The sequence below is a fragment of the Calidris pugnax genome, unplaced genomic scaffold (genome assembly GCF_001431845.1).
Source record: "Calidris pugnax isolate Ruff unplaced genomic scaffold, ASM143184v1 scaffold284, whole genome shotgun sequence".
NCBI classification, from domain to species: Eukaryota; Metazoa; Chordata; class Aves; order Charadriiformes; family Scolopacidae; genus Calidris; species Calidris pugnax.
Window position 1 is genome coordinate 23004 of NW_015091007.1, and position 19500 is coordinate 42503.

The following is a 19500-nucleotide window of genomic DNA, read 5'->3' on the forward strand; positions in this document are numbered from 1 at the left end:
AGCACACCCAGCTCCTCTGGGCAACCCAAATCCCCTCCTGGCACTGAATGCACTGCTGCCCTGGGGACTCCCGCGGAACTGAAGAAGAATATGGACCTTTGTAAGTCAAATATATGCATTGCAATGGCACTGTTTGCCCACCTAGTAATAAATATGTAAAATAGTGAGTCGATGACCTCATATGCTAATTGAGTGCGAGCTAACGGGGACTCATCTGACCTTACTGGAGAAGATCCAAATAAGTGCCACAAGAAGCCGTGACTAAATCTGGGTGAAACTTCTTTCCTGACAATTCCTTCCTGGTTACAAAACACCTCCAAACCTCAAGAGTCGATTCCAAGTGATTTCCAGAGGATTACGGACAGAGTAGGATTATGAACAACTTCTCTTAAAACAGCAGCTAAACTGAACGGGTGTTAATTGTCAGCCAAATTCACAGTGTGTTAATTCATAGAATCACAGAAGGGTTTGGGTTGGAAGAGACCTTAAAGACCAGCCAGTCTTACCCCTGCCCTGGGCAGGGACACCTCCCACCAGACCAGGTTCTTTATTAATTACTAAAGAACAAGTCTGGTATAAAACACTAAATAGCAGTTCTGGTCAGCAGATAAACACAAATGAGGTGCTATTTCTGCCAATTAAGCTGCTCAGAGAATTGTAATCAGTAACAGAGAGGCAGAAAAATGCCAAAAAAAGCAACTGCTCCATCCCAGGCTTCAGATGTGTCTGACCCAGCTGTGGCTGGTCCTCTCACCTGCCCCGTGTCGGGGGAGACCTGAAGAAGGGAATCCAGAGTGCAGGTGTCATAAACAGCTTCATTGAAACTGTCCCAGCAGCTTTATTCTGAGCCACCAGACCAATGCCCTAAATAATGGCAGGGTTTTGCTGTACCCCATAGCAAAGGGGCAGCAGAAGGACCCCTCAGCAGAACGGGACCACCACCAGCCACCCCCCACCACGAAATTCTTGTGTCACTCCCTCTGGATACTGGTGGCTGATATGCTGATGGGAGAGCAGCACCTGAATATTGTTATTAATTCACAAATATTCCTCCATAGCCCCCATGACCCACTGTCTTTTTTGTTTGTGCCTTTTCCCTGCCTTAATTCAGTGCAGGAGTGAAATGGCACAGGGGCTTCAGACGGAAGAATGGCTCCTGATAAAAGCACAAGCAAAAAAGGTAAGAATGAACAAGAGTGTTCAGAGGGGAACTGAAAAGAGGAAAAAGCCAAAACCAAGGAGCTAAACCCAGAATGTCCCTGATCTCAGTTATTCTCTGCGACAACACTTGGAGGAGTCAAAGGACACAGACAGACAGAAGGCTGGGAAAGCAGTATCCAGGAGTAGCTCAAGAGCTACAGACTGAGGGGAAAAAGAGGGTGAAAGGAAAATAGGAGAATTTAGGATACAAATGTGAGATTTGCTACGCACTGCCACATAAAGCTTTATTCCAAAGGCCAGTGTGTCTCTCCCCGCTCACTCATGTGGCAGCAACGAGGGAGATGGTTGGTCCTACCACGAGCAGGGCTGGGAACATCATCACCTTTCAGCAGGGGAGAAAAATCGAAAGGAATTTGGCTGGTGGCAGCAATAATTCACAGCAATACTACCTGAAAAAAACATGACACAACTTTTCCTGGAGATGAGGAAGGGAGCTGCCGTCAGGGTGCTCCCTGCCCCACAGGACAATATTTGATGACATTGCCTGTAGCCATGGCGAGGCACTGAAAGCACACCCAGCTCCTCTGGGCAACCCAAATCCCCTCCTGGCACTGAATGCACTGCTGCCCTGGGGACTCCCGCGGAACTGAAGAAGAATATGGACCTTTGTAAGTCAAATATATGCATTGCAATGGCACTGTTTGCCCACCTAGTAATAAATATGTAAAATAGTGAGTCGATGACCTCATATGCTAATTGAGTGCGAGCTAACGGGGACTCATCTGACCTTACTGGAGAAGATCCAAGTAAGTGCCACAAGAAGCCGTGAGTAAATCTGGGTGAAACTTCTTTCCTGACAATTCCTTCCTGGTTACAAAACACCTCCAAACCTCAAGAGTCGATTCCAAGTGATTTCCAGAGGATTACGGACAGAGTAGGATTATGAACAACTTCTCTTAAAACAGCAGCTAAACTGAACGGGTGTTAATTGTCAGCCAAATTCACAGTGTGTTAATTCATAGAATCACAGAAGGGTTTGGGTTGGAAGAGACCTTAAAGACCAGCCAGTCTTACCCCTGCCCTGGGCAGGGACACCTCCCACCAGACCAGGTTCTTTATTAATTACTAAAGAACAAGTCTGGTATAAAACACTAAATAGCAGTTCTGGTCAGCAGATAAACACAAATGAGGTGCTATTTCTGCCAATTAAGCTGCTCAGAGAATTGTAATCAGTAACAGAGAGGCAGAAAAATGCCAAAAAAAGCAACTGCTCCATCCCAGGCTTCAGATGTGTCTGACCCAGCTGTGGCTGGTCCTCTCACCTGCCCCGTGTCGGGGGAGACCTGAAGAAGGGAATCCAGAGTGCAGGTGTCATAAACAGCTTCATTGAAACTGTCCCAGCAGCTTTATTCTGAGCCACCAGACCAATGCCCTAAATAATGTCAGGGTTTTGCTGTACCCCATAGCAAAGGGGCAGCAGAAGGACCCCTCAGCAGAACGGGACCACCACCAGCCACCCCCCACCACGAAATTCTTGTGTCACTCCCTCTGGATACTGGTGGCTGATATGCTGATGGGAGAGCAGCACCTGAATATTGTTATTAATTCACAAATATTCCTCCATAGCCCCCATGACCCACTGTCTTTTTTGTTTGTTTGTTTGTTTCTGCGGCTTTAGGCTCTGAAACTTATTGAAAGCTTGACTTTGAGATGCAGCAGGAATGTACCACGATTTGGCACTTAACTGCTACCGGTTGCTGTTTGCAGAGACAGCACTGGGTTCACATGAAGTTATAAGAATTTGAACAAAAATATTCTGCCTGGGGAAGAGGGCTGGGTGAGCAGCCTCTCCTGGATAAAACTGCCAGCACAGCTTCTTCTGCCATCAATGCTGTGGAGGCAGGAGGAATTCTGCCCGTACCACAAAACCAGGATGGAATATAACAGGGACAGGAGGGAAAAGCGTTGTCAGCTGCTCCGCTGCCTTTAAAAGGATGATACAAACAAAACTAAACCAGCAACAGCAGCCACTTCTTCATGTATAAAGGGAATAAAGCACTAGGATAAATGTCCCCAGAATGAAAGCAATAGGTTTCAGTTTTAGTTCTTCATGTGCTTCATTTATTTCACAGAGATGAAATAAATGAATGTGGAGGTGAGGCCAGAGAGCTGGCTGGCTGCAGGCAAGCAAGAAGCTGACAAACACACCGTCACTATTATTTAATAATATGAAATAATTATGAAATAACCTCTACTCATCCATAGTCTGCTCCAGTGTTTGCACCTATGGCCAAACAGGTCAATGAAGTCCTACAGATGGTGGCACAGCCATCACCCCGGGAGCTGGTGCAGCAGGGATTTCCCCACAGCACAAGATTAAGGACCCGCTTTTGTGATTTTGGGGTTGTTTTTTGTGTGACTAAAAAACAGGAGGGCAGTTCTCCTTTCTACTTTATGCCACTGCACAAAATACCCAGTTTCAAAAATGATTTGATCCCCACCATACCATCAACGCTCCGTATAAATACACATCAGTCCCTGAAATAGGCTTCTATGAGAAAGGGAAACGTGCTTAAAAATTCTTAGGCAAATCAACACAACCTGTTCAAGGGTATGTTCCATTTGTACGAGACATGACACATTGTTTTATTCTGCTGTCAAAGCTGAACAATGATAGAAACTTCGAAAAACATCTTACAGCAGAAGCATAATTCAACATGAGAAAGGAAGTTATTTTTCATGGGGATGCTTTGTTCATAAAAGAAATCTCCAGTGAGTAAATGACAACAAAATCTGTCATATGGCTACTCTAATAATCCTGTTCTCTGCAAATATTGTGTTATTTCTGTGGCATGCTCCTCAGCACGGATGCTCAGCTCACTCCCCAATGGGATTTGTAATAAATGAACTGTCTTCCTGAGTGATAATTAAGCTGTTTACATTATTGCTAATGAATAGTGAGTGCTGAGCCACTCATGGTTCTCCGTCCTGACATATCCTCTTTGGAGTACCTTTTGGGGACAGCTCACCAGACCGTATGAAGCAGAAGTACATATTCCACCCTTTATGAGTCCTTTTACTTTACTGGTATTATCTGAGCTCCAGTAGTGCTTCAAACAATGTCATTAGCATCATTAGCATCTCTCATCTGTGGTTTCTTCTCATATCCCATTTCCTACAACCTTACACTGGCTGTGCCTAATGCATGGCTGAATTGTAGACATACTGCGCTTGCTGCCAGAGGGCAGGAGAACACAGACCCAGGCACTCTCATGGCGGTGGAAATCTTGCTTGAGAGATCAACTTCTTGGTTTGCCTTGATTTGCTTTGCTTTGCTTTGCTTTTTTTATACAAGGGGGAAATGTCAACACAAGACAATTCCTGGAGCTCACGCACCCTGAGACTTACATTTTCAAAATTAATTTTTATACATGGGAGAAATGTCAACAAAAGACAATTCCTGGAGCTCATGCACCCTGAGACTTACATTTTCAAAATTAATCCCAGGGGAAAGAAAAGACTAGTAATTAAAAGGGAGTATTGGAAAGCCAGCTGGGCACCTTCAGCTGAGCTCCTGGTGCACCATTAGGGGGCCATCTCAACGTGAGATCTTAAGAATGAAGCTTTTAGAAAGACTTAGGAGTTTTATTCAGCCGAGACACACTTGCTCAGGGATAAGTAAAAATTCTTTGCAATTTTCTCATGGGTCCTGCAGAATCCTAGGAGCAATTTCATACCTCAGGAAAGGCAGGTTGGCTGCACTCTGGTGACTGTCAGTGGGTGGCTAAAAAGCACAATGTCTACATTGTACCCAAGCTGTAATTAAAGAGGTATCAACTATTTTTCAATATAGAAAGCTTTGTCTTCTGACTACAAGAATAAATAAGTCATCGGTCAGGAATGCTGGATAGTCATAATTTCAGGCCTATAAATCATACTTAGTGTGTTTTGTAACCATCTTTTACTGAAATGTAACTTCATAATAAACCACCCCAGTAGCACCAAGCACAGCTTTATTCATTACTAGGAGTGGGAGCTGCAGAAGCATCCTCATCCTCATCATCCTTCAGCTGTCCCCCCCGCGGGAGAGCAATAACTGCCACAGTTTGAAAAATAGGGGACAGTATCATAAGGAATTTCAATATTCATTTGAAAAGTGGACACTCTTGGCTTGCTGTAAGGCAACAGTCAATGTAAGGCATCTAGATAAAGAGGCTTATTTAGAGGGTGCACCGCGGGAGAGCAATAACTGCCACAGTTTGAAAAATAGGGGACAGTATCATAAGGAATTTCAATATTCATTTGAAAAGTGGACACTCTTGGCTTGCTGTAAGGCAACAGTCAATGTAAGGCATCTAGATAAAGAGGCTTATTTAGAGGGTGCGCTGACACCGCTGCGTATGTTCTTAAACAGCCTTTAAGCTGATTTTTTAATGCAGTGCCAGTAGTCATGGTGTCTTTGCGTATCATTTTTTGTGTAAGCAATGACAGTGGCTTATAATTTCGCAGAGAGCTGTGGGCACAAACACTGCTCTCAGTAAAAACGACAGTGGTTTATAGGTTTATAATTTCGTAGAGAGCTGTGGGCACAAACACTGCTCTCAGGTGGTCCCTTTGCTCGGGGAAGCACACTCCCCAAAGCTGCAGCCACAGGCTGAGAAGGTTCCCGTGGGCATCCCTGATGGAATTTCAAAGCTGAAACTCCCAAGGGAGGATGCAGAGCACTACTCAGGGCAGGAACACACAGATCCACGGGGTGATAAGAAAGGGCCCCTCAGGTGGCAGTGGGGATTCACAGCTGAATGGAAGCAGTGCCGTGATCCCACAAATACAGCCAACATCCCACTGGGACACGCACGTGGAAAACAGCCTGCAATAGGCATGAAGTGTTTCTTCTGCTCTGCTCTGCACCCCAGGAGTCTCACCTGAAGGGCAGTGTCCCCTGAAGGTGCCACAGTTCAGAGGAGAGCTGCTCTGACTACAAATAGTTCAGGCATAAGGGAAAATGGGCCAGGCTGGATGGGGCAGGACTGGATGGTCTTTAAGGTCCCTTCCAACCCAAACCATTCTGTGATGGGGCCTGGAGAACAAGTCCTATGAGGAGAGGCTGAGGGAACTGGGCATGTTCAGTTTGGAGAAGAGGAGGCTGAGGGGATACCTCATTGCCCTCTACAACTACCTGAAAGGAGGTTGTAGAGAGGTGGGGGTTGGCCTCTTCTCCCAAAGGATGAACGACAAGACCAGAGGAAATGGTCTGAAGTTGCGGCAAGGGAGATTTAGATTAGATATTAGAAAGAACTACTTTACTGAGAGAGTGGTCAGGCACTGGAACAGCCTGCCCAGGGAGGTGGTGGAGTCACCATCCCTGGAGGGATTTAAGAAACGTATAGACATGGCTCTTCAGGGCGTGCTCTAGTGCCCAAGGTTATTGGTTTATGGTGAGGTGTTGAGTGTGGGGTTTAGTTGGTGGGTGCGGTGTTTTTGGTGGGCGTTTGGTGTGGTGTGTTTTGTATTTGTATTTGTTTGGTGTGTGGGGTTTTTTTGGGTTTTTTGTTTGTTTGTTTGTTTGTTTGTTTTTTTGTGGTTGGACTCGATGATCTCAGAGGTCCCTTCCAACCACTAAGATTCTGTGATTCTGTGAAATAGTTCAGGCATAAGGAAAACCAGGCCAGGCTGGATGGGGCGGGACTGGATGGTCTTTAAGGTCCCTTCCAACCCAAACCATTCCGTGATCCTATGAAAAGCCCTGAGAAGGGTCAACGCTCAGGAGAAGCATTCCCAACCCTCACCGTGCCCATGAAGCAGGTGACAGACAGACTGACAGACAGACAGCAGCACTGCTGGGGGTGAGAGGGATACAGCTGAGGGAAACGGAGCCAAGGAATCCTTTATCTGTATAAATGTCCCCCTTTCTGGATACAATAAACAATAACAATCACTGAAGGCAAGGAGTAAAAATGAAAAAGCAGCACGTGGCAAACACACTGGGAATTCTAGGCAGGTAAAACTGAAATATCCCGTCCATCCCAGCTGCAGCCAGTTCAGAATCTCACCCCTTCCCAGGATACACAGTGTTTGCGTTCCTACCTCCCTGCCTTCTCACTCGTTCATTGTCTAGAGAGGCTCAGGAGATACCAAAGACCTACCAAGGGACGTCTTACCAAACTTTTACTGTTTGTCACAGTGTCCAGACATTCTGAGCAATGTCCTCTCCTTAAATTCAATGACACATTAATAACACACATGGAACATAAGGTTTATGAAGATCCTGGCCTTAACATCTGATGATAGTAAAGATACAGACAAATACATACATACACCCCCCCATATACTCTCGGTTGGAATTTAGAGGGCCTGCTTTGTGGTAGAAACCTTGAAAGATCACCTTTGCCTTTTTTTCCTCTATTTTCCGTGATTCTCTTTAGACACAACGACCAAGACTCCCAGCCTCACCCAAAGGAAAGGGAAATGTAACCCTGCAGAAGGGCACGAGAAGTGATTTCAGCCTATTTTTATGAGCTCACCAGGGGGCTCCTGTACAGTTTTCTGGTTTCCAGCAGCCTCAGAGCCTAAGTCACCTCCCGGGGTATTCGAAGTCCATCCCAACGAGATTGTGTCCCTCCTGGCAATGTCCTGCCTGGCAGGTGGGCCATGGGAGAAACCTTACCATGGCTCAGCCCACAGGGTGACGTCCCTGTGACCAACAGAGCCAGGAGCAGCCATCCTTACGTGGGAAAAATCTGAACCACTCATTCAGGGGTTGCTAATTGGGGATCTGAGCCTCAGAGGGGGCTAGCACTATCATTTTCTTCATTCTTGTGCTGTGGCCTCATAATAATAGCTTAATTATGGTTTTAATTTTTGAAATACAGATTACTGTTCTTCAACACGCAGGCCAGACAGATAATGATTTCTTTGTTGCAAGCCTGGCAGAAGACAATGCTTCTTGTTTAGACCAGCAAGCGGGTAATTTATTTGCATGCAGGAGGTACTTTGTTCCACTGGACACCCTTTACCCTTTACTTCTCTCTTGCACAGAAATAACACAGTATATCACAATTACAATTACATTATAATAAGCCTTCAATTATTGGGTAAAGCAATTTAATCAAACAAGAGCAGGGCTCCTACACAGCTGCAATTACCTGTGAAGTTGTGGGTTCGGGCAGTTAACAATCCTGCCTTTCACTGGCTCATGAGAAATTGCATCTCCTAATTTAAATATGCTCAGCTACCAGTGAGACTTCCAGTGTTCAAAACATTACAGTAATTATTCTATTATGGTATTATTCCACCTTACTACCCACAGACACACAGTGGAAAGAGGAGAACTTTGGTGTCCCTCGCAGACGTCGTACAGTCCCCTCACTGCCATCACACAGCAGACATTTTCAGGTACAGCTCATTATATACGAACAAGATCCCGAGTGGAACCTCATGTGATGCACAAAGCCCTGGAGCCCTGCCCAGAGCAGCCACCACCAGCTCTGTCAGCAACGGGCTCTCTCTTGCTAAAGCCTGTCCTGAAGACTTTGGCTTCTACCAGATGCACCTACTGGGGCACGGCCAAGTGTGATTCTCAGCAGAAAGGACAGTCCCAGCAGCAGGAGCTGGTGATTTACTGGGGCACAACCCACTGGCCACGTCTCCGTGGAGGTGTCTGCACAGGTTCAGCCTCTAAAATCCTGTTACTGTCCATGGAGAACCGATGAACCCAGCCAGTGGGGTGTGGAGGGTGATTCAACTGTCCAAGGGCAGGTGCCCAGGGCCATCATACATTCCATGTCTTATCCCATCTGACTTCCGAACGGCACTCAGAGAGGGCAGGGGTCTCCTGTAAGGCCTGTGTCACACCTGTGATGACACACAGTTCTCACCCACCCTCTGCAATGGCATTAGATGTCACAGCAACTGCTTCCCACCTTTGGCCCCCTACCATAAAAAAGACATTGAGGTGCTGGAGCGGGTCCAGAGAAGGGCAACAAAGCTGGTGAGGGGTCTGGAGAATAAGTCTTATGAGGAGAGGCTGAGGGAGCTGGGGTTATTCAGCCTGGAGAAGAGGAGGCTGAGGGGAGACCTTATTGCTCTCTACAACTCCCTGAAAGGAGGGTGTAGAGAGATGGGGGTTGGTCTCTTCTCTCAAGTCCCAGGCGACAGGACGAGAGGAAATGGCCTCAAGTTGCGCCAGGGGAGGTTCAGGCTGGATATTAGGAAAAATTTTTTCACTGAAAGGGTTCTCAGCCATTGGAATGGGCTGCCCAGGGAGGTGGTTGAGGCACCATCCCTGGAGGTGTTCAAAAGACAGGTTGATGTAGTGCTGGGAGGTATGGTTTAGTGATGATGCTCCTTGTTTGTTGTGTGGGTGTCTATTTTTGTCAGTTAGGTTGACGGTTGGACAAGATGATCTTTAAGGTCCCTTCCAACCTAGAAGATTCTGTGATTCTGTGAGTTGATCCGGGGCTCTTCCAACTGCAGGGCCCAGGAGCTGGGTGCAGTGTCCCAACCACCACGTGGAGTGGTGGCCCTCTGAGACACCCTGGGACAGCCTGCCTGGAGCCCAGCTACCCCTGCAGAGGGACACAGGTACCCCAAAGGCCCTGTGGCAGACGGACCAGCTCCAGGCAGGTGTCTCAGAAACCCCACAGCATCTCAAGAGGCACTGGGCACCTCTACATGGGCACTCAACTCCTACCACATCTCCACAGACTTAGATGGGTGGCACATCTATAGACACCCACAGACAGAGGCTGAAGGGTGTTCCAGACTCACATTGAATCTCCCCCAGCGTGACCTGGCTCTGATCTACTTCCCTCTGGTTTAAAAGTTTATACAAAGACAGTTACAGGCACCCAAGTAAGAGCATCAGCTCTTAAACCACCATAACCAGACATTGTGTCTAGTCTAAACCAAGTTAATAATTTTAAATTACTTTAAAACATGACTTCTCTACCTTTCTTTGTCTCCTATCATCCAAGGTGCCTCTCCAATATGAGCTTTCATATTTCCCAGAGAGCTCTTGACTGCTACTGCATAGTAGCCAGATGACCAGCTAAAGAATGTTCCTCCATAAATCCCTGCCCTGTGCGGAGCTGCAGGCTCTCTCACACCCTTATTTTAGCTACAAAAGAGCTTTCCATCCCGTTGCTGGGGATAATCTTAATGAAAAATCAACACCACGGAATCTGGGCTCCTAAAGGAGGTTCAGCAGCTCTTCAGCTAATGGAAGAGGGATGATGGGAGATACCACACATCTCACTGAGGAATCAGGTACCTGGTATCTGATGGTATCACAAAGAACTCCAGAACAAGTAATCACACCACCGCTAAACTTTTCAGCAGAAACATCCAGCTTCCACCCTCACGCAGCAATCCCAAACTGTCCCTGACATCTGTCTGATACCCCGAGTCCCCAGTACCCCGCTGCAGAGCTGGCAAAGCTCCTGCTCCTCCTGCAGAGTTCTGCAATTTACCCCTCCTGATGCCATCCTGCAGCACACCAGAAACTGCAGCGGGAGCGATGAGCTACAATACAAGAATTGCTCCATCGACGCAATCACAGAATCACAGAATCACAGAATCTTGTAGGTTGGAAGGGACCTTAAAGATCATCTTGTCCAACCGTCAACCTAACTGACAAAAATAGACACCCACACAACAAACAAGGAGCATCATCACTAAACCATACCTCCCAGCACTACATCAACCCGGCTTTTGAACACTTCCAGGGATGGTGCCTCAACCACCTCCCTGGGCAGCCCATTCCAATGGCTGAGAACCCTTTCAGTGAAAAAATTTTTCCTAATATCCAGCCTGAATCAGTCGACATCACATCAAGCTGAGCCAGAACCACCAGTGCTCATTTACCTGAACCTGCCCTGAACGTCTGCTTCACTGGGCCTAAGCACCACAGAGATTTTGCCCCAGGACACAAAACATGAAGCACCCAGAGTGGTGCACGTGAGGATGTACACAACCACACACGCTCCTCACAAACCCAGGGTACTTTCCATGCCGTGGAAATGCAAAGTGCAGGTCCATTCATCACCTTCTCTCAACACACTATCTGCTGTGCATATAACATGTTGGCATCTACAGCCCCACAGATCCTGTAATACGAATCCCAAGTGAATGCATTCATCCACATCCTCTCCCCTCTGCAGCCCTGCTCCTTAAGGCCTTACAGCCTGACTCAGCTCTGTCTCACTGCCCAGTGGTGTTGGGGTCCTGGATGAAATCACAGGCATGAACCCGCAGCAGCTGTAAACCAGTGTCACTGCACTGGAACTCAGGGAGTTGTATGTTCTTATGACAGGAATGAATTGAATCCGTGGAATAACAGAGTTGCAGCATCCTGCTCCGAAAGAATAATGTGAGCAGCTTTAAGCCCCCAGGTAAAGAGATGCCATAAATTCAGCCCCCAGGTAAAGAGATGCCATAAAGTCAGCCCTCATATAAATCCAGGAATTCATTCAGGGGCTGGATAGGACCTACTCATCCTGCTGTTCACACGCTCTGTACTTTAAAGGCTGCTTTTCCTTTTTCCCTGAAAGCCTGCTGAATGCCAGGGAATGGCACTGAGCTGTGAGCGTGTGCCCCTGGCACCACCCAACACCCGGCTAAAGTCAGCAGTGCCCAAGGGTGACACAAAATGGAGACACACACAATGAGATTTTTCAGAGCTCATTTCAAAGTGAATGGAAATTGTGCAGCTCCTTCCTTTACCTGAATTTGAAGAAGCCTGTCACATCTCCCTCGGAGAGAGGACAGCAGCAGCAGGAGAAGGGATCGTTGTAGCTTTGAATGAATTGACTGAGATTGGTGAAACTAATTCGAGAGTAAAGTTCTCTCCAGCAGGAACTAGGCCCAGAACTAAGCCCAAAGTAATGTCCTGCTCAAACCCAGGAGGGGTGGTGGGCTGGGACTCCTCATCCATTCCTAGTATGAACCCCTCACAGCTTCTATCAGCACTGCTGGGATTCAAGAAGCACAAACACCTTATTTCATTGCTCTTTCCTCCAGCTTTCAACACCCCGCATGATTAGAACACTTCTAAATATGCAGCTCATAAGAACTGAGAAAAAAAATAACCCAATGCCTATTTACCTTAGCCCTTCAAAAGGAAACACAGTCTTTCATATTAATGACGCATTAATACTTCAGAAGCTTTTCAGGATTATTAAAACCAACCTAAAACCTCAAACAAACTCCAAGGTAACATTACAGATGCACCGAGAGACCCAATTCACACAGCAAGGAGCGCTGGAACAGAGCTCTTTATCTCACTTTAATTCCAGTGAGAGCAATCATGACGAACCGATGCGCACCGAGGCTCAGGTGTAGTGATCCCCAGGGCAGCACCACCACAGACTGAGCAAATGAACTTCATCTTGAGATCCCATCAGCCCTACTGAGGAGAAGAAAATCCAAGTAGCTATGAACTCTAAACATAATAGACAGTAAAAAAATACTGCATTTCCATCTGCAACACCACCTTTGTGTTAACTGTCCCACCCTGTGTGGCTCCTAGAGGTGACAGTCATTAAAACTGCAATTATAACAATTATTTAAGCATTGATTGGCATTCATTCCCTTCTTAGATTTTGTCATAACGGCTCCATCTTCTTTTCCTCCTTTATGGAGAAAGGCCTGGTGAAACCATAGAAAGAACCTCTTTCTCACAGACATTTCTTTAGTCTACGTTACTAAACCACAGAGTCTGACCAAGGGAACACGAGCACAAACCACCAAAGAGCAAAGTAGCTTCAGAAGACTGGGTAGGTTATTTTTTTTCTTTCTTATTTTATTGCTAAAAAGCACCAAGAAAATGTTGACTCCTACACGGAACAGGAGAAATAAAGATTTAACTGCAGAATTGTGTCCATAAATCTTGGTAATGTTACCCTTTTCACATAAGTTCAGCCTAAAGGACAGAGTCATCCAGAGATGGTTTCACTTTGAACTGAAAACTTTCAAACTAAAATGTCACTGTCATAACTGTACACTGGGAATAGCTCCCTTTAAGGCATTGAACTGGTCACCCAAACGGAACAGAATAAAATGCTCTTGGTTCTTCTATAAAATAATAACAAAATCATCTCACTTGTTAATCAAAATACTGGGGTGCTTGTTAGTTGTGACTGTATTTGTTAGAAGACTTCCGTGTCCTAAGATTGCAACGTCTCCAGGCCCTCCCCAGCCCTCAGGAGAGGAAGCTTTCCTGAGTCACACTGGCCTTTCAATGGATTCAGCAACACAATTTTTGTCAGATGTTTAAATTCACACTGATCTTCTTATAATTTCTGGGAAAAAAATACTTTTATGGAGTTTGCTTTAGGTACCCTTTGCTCATCTGTTCTATTATTGTCTTTCTTTATTTATTTTCCTATTCTACCTATTTTTTTCTTTTCTAATTACTATAGGCAATGCTGTTTTGATTGTGCTATCATAGCATTCAAAAATATTACCTGCAAATATAACAATGTGCCCTCTAGTGTGAAAGTAGCTGCTTGCACAGCAACTGTATGACACTTGACACAGGCATAACTAAAGCGAGAAGCCTCTGTTTCCATGTGTTGTGTCCCAGAGAGGACTCTCTGGCCCCGGGGAGCTCACCCGTGGGCTACTCTCACACAGGCAGCTTGAAGACTTTGCTGGCTTTCCAAGAAGTGTGGGTCTTTTCATGCCTTTTGATGTAGAGTTCCTCTTTTACAAATATAACCCTGAGTGAGAGGCCTAAAGGCTGTGCTTTTTCACAGCGAAGAGCAGCACAGAAGCAGGCAGTGAGTCTGGCTGGTGACAGAAGGGGGGTTTGGTACAACACCGAGCAGTTGTAGTTGTCAGGAAGAGCTCTATGGGGTCTGCTCAGTGCAACAGCAGGATCAGGAGACACAGCAGCACCTACGCTCCACCAAAAACCGGTCTGAGGAGCTCAGCTTCCCCACAGTTACCACATACCATCTAGTGATACAAAAGGAAACTGCAATTTCTAATTCCTTATTCTTTACGTGAAACCCAGAGAGGACAACAACATGTTGATGATATTTTGCTTTCCTTCCACCGAAGGCAGACAGAGCCCTGCCTGTGCTCTCTCCTCTTTGCAATTCACAGCTTCTCCATCCACCACGAACCCTGTGACTCTGGCTAGTTTTCAAGAAGATTTAATCTCTGAAGATGTATGATTACACAAGAATCTCAGCTTCAATAAAGTTAAAATGAAGTCTGCCCTTCAGCTACAGAACTGCATTTCATCTGTAGTCATAAGTTATTTTAAGTCCTACAGAGGTAAAACTCGGGGCTGAATTGAAAAGAAACCCAAAATCTAACCTTGTAATTTTTGTAAACGTCATGATTTTGAAGGTCCAAAATAATATTTTTAACTACGAGGTTACTATTCTCTGCTGAGGGGGGAGAAGTCTAAGAGATCTTAGTGGTCTTGAGACTAAGGCTTGAGAGTGGCTAATGGGAAAAGTGGGCTTTACTCTTGGCAACTCTCTGCCTGGAACACTGCAGGATTTAGACACACTGCATTGGGAGGCAGTCACTTTTTTTGTGCTGTGGTTTTTTTTCTGCTTGTCTCCATTGCCATATGGATGATTTCAGTTCAGCAGCAACATACACTGTGATATGATTCTGACAGCTGGGATAATGGAAAAAGTCAATGTTTACTTATTGGTGGAAGAAAATTTTACCTTGCCTGCCAACTGGGGCAATAAAATAAATTTGTTTTGTATGCTGTGTGGAATTTTTTACTGCCACTAAATGAAAGCAAAACAATCGGGATCTCTCCCGGGGAGTTTGCAGAGAGAATGGGTACAGATCCAGCAAAAGTCACAGATGGAGAGAACTGAGAGAGAGAACTCGCCCTCAGCTTTTCTCCCACTTCCCCTCCTCAGCATCCGTCACATTTCTGGTTTTAGAGCAAAACGGGATTGTTCTTACCACTCACCAACACAATCCCTCCAGAACTGTTAAGTAACAGCTCATTTGGTGCAGGCTGCTGCCCATCTAGATTATGTAAGCAAAATGCAGAAATATCTATGAGGTACAGTAGTTGGGGTTTCAGACACCAGTTCGGGCCTTAACACTTTGTTCTGAATCTACAGCTGGTGACCAGAAACCAGTCCAGGTGCAGTGAGCAGAAACCAGTGCAGGTGCAGTGAGCAGAAACCAGTTCAGGTGCAGTGAGCAGAAACCAGTGCAGGTGCAGTGAGCAGAAACCAGTGCAGGTGCAGCATGGTGGGACTGCAAGTGTAACTCTCTCTGCTGAGAGAAACAAACCTCAACAGTTTCCCCCAAGTCAAAACGAAACACCACTTGCAGACCCAAGAGAAAGCTTTGGCCTCCCGTCGATCTCCACTTACCTCTTGTGTGTCTCCAGAAGAACTGCAGTGACATTTCAGTCAGAGTGAGCGTCGTGTTGTCCCGCTGACACCAGCCTGGGCACTGCTCTTACACTCTGCCTGGCTGCAGAGAGCCGGGACTGCCTGGAAAAAAAATTATCACTGTAACTAAAATCATAGAATAGTTTGGGTTGGAAGGAGCACTGCCTGGAAAAAAAATTATCACTGTAATTAAAAACATAGAATAGTTTGGGTTGGAAGAGACCTGTAAAACCATCTAGTTCCAACCCCCTGCCACGGGCAGGGACACCTGGCAGTGTAAGATGGGGAACCCATATTCTACAGCAGCTTAGAGGAAAGGCATGCAGTGAGTGAGTGTAAGATGGGGATCCCATGTTCTACTGCAGCTTAGAGGAAAGGCATGCAGTGAGTGATAAGAGCTCATGGAAGAAATGTGCCACTGGAACAAAACCAGGATTTGTATTTAATATATTTATACTTTGGACCCTCCTCTGGCTGCCAGCACAGCAAAGCCAAGGGTGCAGTTCCACTTGAGGGACATATTGACAACTTCACACCTTCTCTGTGGGGTGCAGAGGGTGTGCTGAAGGGGCAGGAGTGGGGAAAGGAGAGGGCACAATACCACCACCATCCTCTCCTTTACTGCTGGCATAACTCACCGCAGTTCTGAGGGTCTCCCCATCAACTCCCCAAACTGCTTTGACAGAAACTGACCCAAAAGCACAGCAGAAGGAAACTCTTTCTCTCCCCTTTCTCCTTAACTGCACCAAGCACAGCACGGATTGAGCTCGGGGGAAATGCAAGACATTGGCAGATCTGCAGAGGTTTATATCGTATCACATACATTTGAAGAAGCAGAAAAAAAAAGGCTTATAAATAGAAACCCTGAAATATGGATTAATAGTTCTCCATTGCCAAAGCATCAGCAAAATATTAATGGTGGGACTGCAGACACTTAACAGGGAAAGTGGTGTCTTTTAAGGATTAGTCTGCTGAGTCTTTACTTTTCAACCCACTGTACTCATGAATAATTTAGTGGCAAGCACAGGGCATACATTCCAGACTGGCGAAATTGTAGACAACAGTAAAAACAAACAAGGGAAAACATGGGAGAGAACAGAACGGTGAAAGAAGCAGAGGTAGAAAAGATATAAAAGATGCGGTCTCAATTATAACAGAGAGGTATAAACTAACGGGCGTGAAGGAAGCCATCGTTGGACTAGATGGGCTGTGTTCCTGCCAAAAACAGAAACAAAAAAACCAGATATGTGACCAATACCCATTCTGACTGAAATACGAGCTGGCAATAAGGACTGCTAATAGTGTGGAAAGATGTGACCAATACCCATTCTGACTGGAATAAGAGCTGGCAATAAGGACTGCTAATAGTGTGGGTAACATTTTAGAAGGTATAATCTTACTAGAACTTAAGCAGATCATTTCTGATCCCCTTAACTCCAGTCTATTCAACTAGATACCTTTGTGCTCCTGATTTCTTCAGTCCAGCCAGGTGCAATCCACTGAATTCCTTGGTTGCTAGCTTGCCTTCCCCTTAACTGCTGTGCTTGCTCCATAACTCATGTTGTCTAAAATAAAATCTCCCCTTCACTCGGGCACCCTCTCAGCTGATCTGCAGGTTCAGTGAACAGTCATAAACCCATCCAACAGAGCCATGGACCCTTCTTTACTGAGTACAATCTTCTGATGTGCTGCTTCTCTTACGAAGGTGCGTGCACTGAGAGCCACTTGACTTGAAGGCTTTAGATCCCCCAGGAGTCCAGGGCCTGCTTCCCTTTTTTAGGTCAGATTCTAACCGAACCCGACGGGAAATTGGCCTCAGCAGCTTCCCCAGGATCAAGCTCTGGTTCAGCAAAGGATTAAGGCTATTGTCAGGGAACACACGCTGCCAGACACTGACCCTCCCTCGTCTCTGGTCTCTGTTCTTTGACTCAGTCTCACACAGGTCTCTTCAAATAGCAGCACAGGCAATGCTTGTCCTTGGATGCAATCACCTCACTTTTGTTAAAACCAGCGTTAATTACAGGTGGGCTCCTCCAGACCTTTAGAAAAACTCAGTGCTTTAACCAAGTGCATTTGTTTCAGTATTCCTGATCACACTTAGAATTCAGTGTTGATTTTTTTCATCTTTCGTGTTCTGCCTGTGATTTCTGGACGTTAAAATACCAAGGGCAGTATCCCAATAACTAGTCTAAATCTCCCCTCTTCCAGTTTGAAGCCATTACCCTTCCTCCCATTGCTACACGCCCTTGGAGGAGGCCTCTCCCTGGCTTTCCTGGAGCCCCTTTAGGGACTGGAAGGGGCTCTAAGGTCTCCCCGGAGCCTTCTCTTCTCCAGGCTGAGCCCCCCCAACTCTCTCAGCCCCCCCTCCCAGCAGAGGGGCTGTGATCATGGTGGCGAGCACCTCTGTGGCCCAGCTCCAACAGAGCTCCCTGCCCTTCCTGTGCTGAGGGGCTCCCACCACTTCCAGGCCTTTGCCCTCTGAGAGGGGGATCTACCTGGGCGGGGGGGGGGAAGGGGAATCAATCATAGAATCATCCAGGCCAGAAGGGACCTCCAAAAGTCATCCAGTCCGACCCCCCCACAGTCAGCAGGGACACTCCCTGGGCAACCTGTTCCAGTGCTCCACCACCCTCACAGGAAAGAACTTTCTTCTCATCTCCAATCTAAATCTGTTCCCCTCCAGCTTAAAGCCATTGCCCCTCATCCTGTCACTACAGGCCTTTGGAAACAGGCTCTCCCCAGCCTTCCTGTAGCTCCCCTCAGAGACTGGAAGGCTGCTATTAGGTCTCCCTTGAGGGACTGGAAAGGGCTCTGAGGTCTCCCTGGAGCCTCCTCTTCTCCAGGCTGAACAACCCCAGCTCCCTCCGCCCGCTCCTCAGAGCAGAGGTGCTCCAACCCCCTGATCATTTTAGGGTCCTCCCCGTTAACCGGGGCTCTGCAGGCCCCGCCGCCATGTCGGCACCCCCCTCAGGGACGGGACAGGGCGTGGTGACGTCACGCAGCGGCGCCTCACGCACGCACGCACGCACGCACCCCTCCCCGCGGCGTTACAATGCCGCGTTTGATCATGGTGGCGAGCACCTCTGTGGCCCAGCTCCAACAGAGCTCCCTGCCCTTCCTGTGCTGAGGGGCTCCCACCACTTCCAGGCCTTTGCCCTCTGAGAGGGGGATCTACCTGGGCGGGGGGGGGGGAGGGGAATCAATCATAGAATCATCCAGGCCAGAAGGGACCTCCAAAAGTCATCCAGTCCGACCCCCCCACAGTCAGCAGGGACACTCCCTGGGCAACCTGTTCCAGTGCTCCACCACCCTCACAGGAAAGAACTTTCTTCTCATCTCCAATCTAAATCTGTTCCCCTCCAGCTTAAAGCCATTGCCCCTCATCCTGTCACTACAGGCCTTTGGAAACAGGCTCTCCCCAGCCTTCCTGTAGCTCCCCTCAGAGACTGGAAGGCTGCTATTAGGTCTCCCTTGAGGGACTGGAAGGGGCTCTGAGGTCTCCCTGGAGCCTCCTCTTCTCCAGGCTGAACAACCCCAGCTCCCTCCGCCCGCTCCTCAGAGCAGAGGTGCTCCAACCCCCTGATCATTTTAGGGTCCTCCCCGTTAACCGGGGCTCTGCAGGCCCCGCCGCCATGTCGGCACCCCCCTCAGGGACGGGACAGGGCGTGGTGACGTCACGCAGCGGCGCCTCACGCACGCACGCACGCACGCACCCCTCCCCGCGGCGTTACAATGCCGCGTTCCACACACCCCCCCCCTCCTCCTCACGCACGCACGTACGTCCCGTGACGTCGGCACGTCACGCTGTCCCGGCGGCCGGGCCGGAGGAGGAGGAGAAGGAGGCGGCGGGCGGAGCGGGAGCGGTGTGAGGCGACCGGGCCGGCGGGTGAGTGCCGGGGTAGGGAGGAGGAGGTGGAAAAGGTGGTGGAGGAGGTGAAGGAGGAAGAGGTGGAGGCCG

General features: G+C 47.5%; 1 protein-coding gene across 2 annotated transcripts in view; it reads left to right on the top strand.

Annotated features, from left to right (window-relative positions):
- The first annotated feature begins 19304 nt into the window (after window positions 1-19304).
- The window catches only part of RNF146 (ring finger protein 146), an 11656-nt gene continuing 11460 nt past the window's right edge, over window positions 19305-19500 (top strand). Inside the window, exon 1 of one of the 2 annotated variants that reach the window (XM_014955630.1) lies at window positions 19305-19428. The gene's annotated coding sequence lies outside the window, so the exon portion shown is untranslated. The remainder of the gene's footprint in view (window positions 19429-19500) is intronic. The other variant, XM_014955628.1, reaches the window with a different exon arrangement.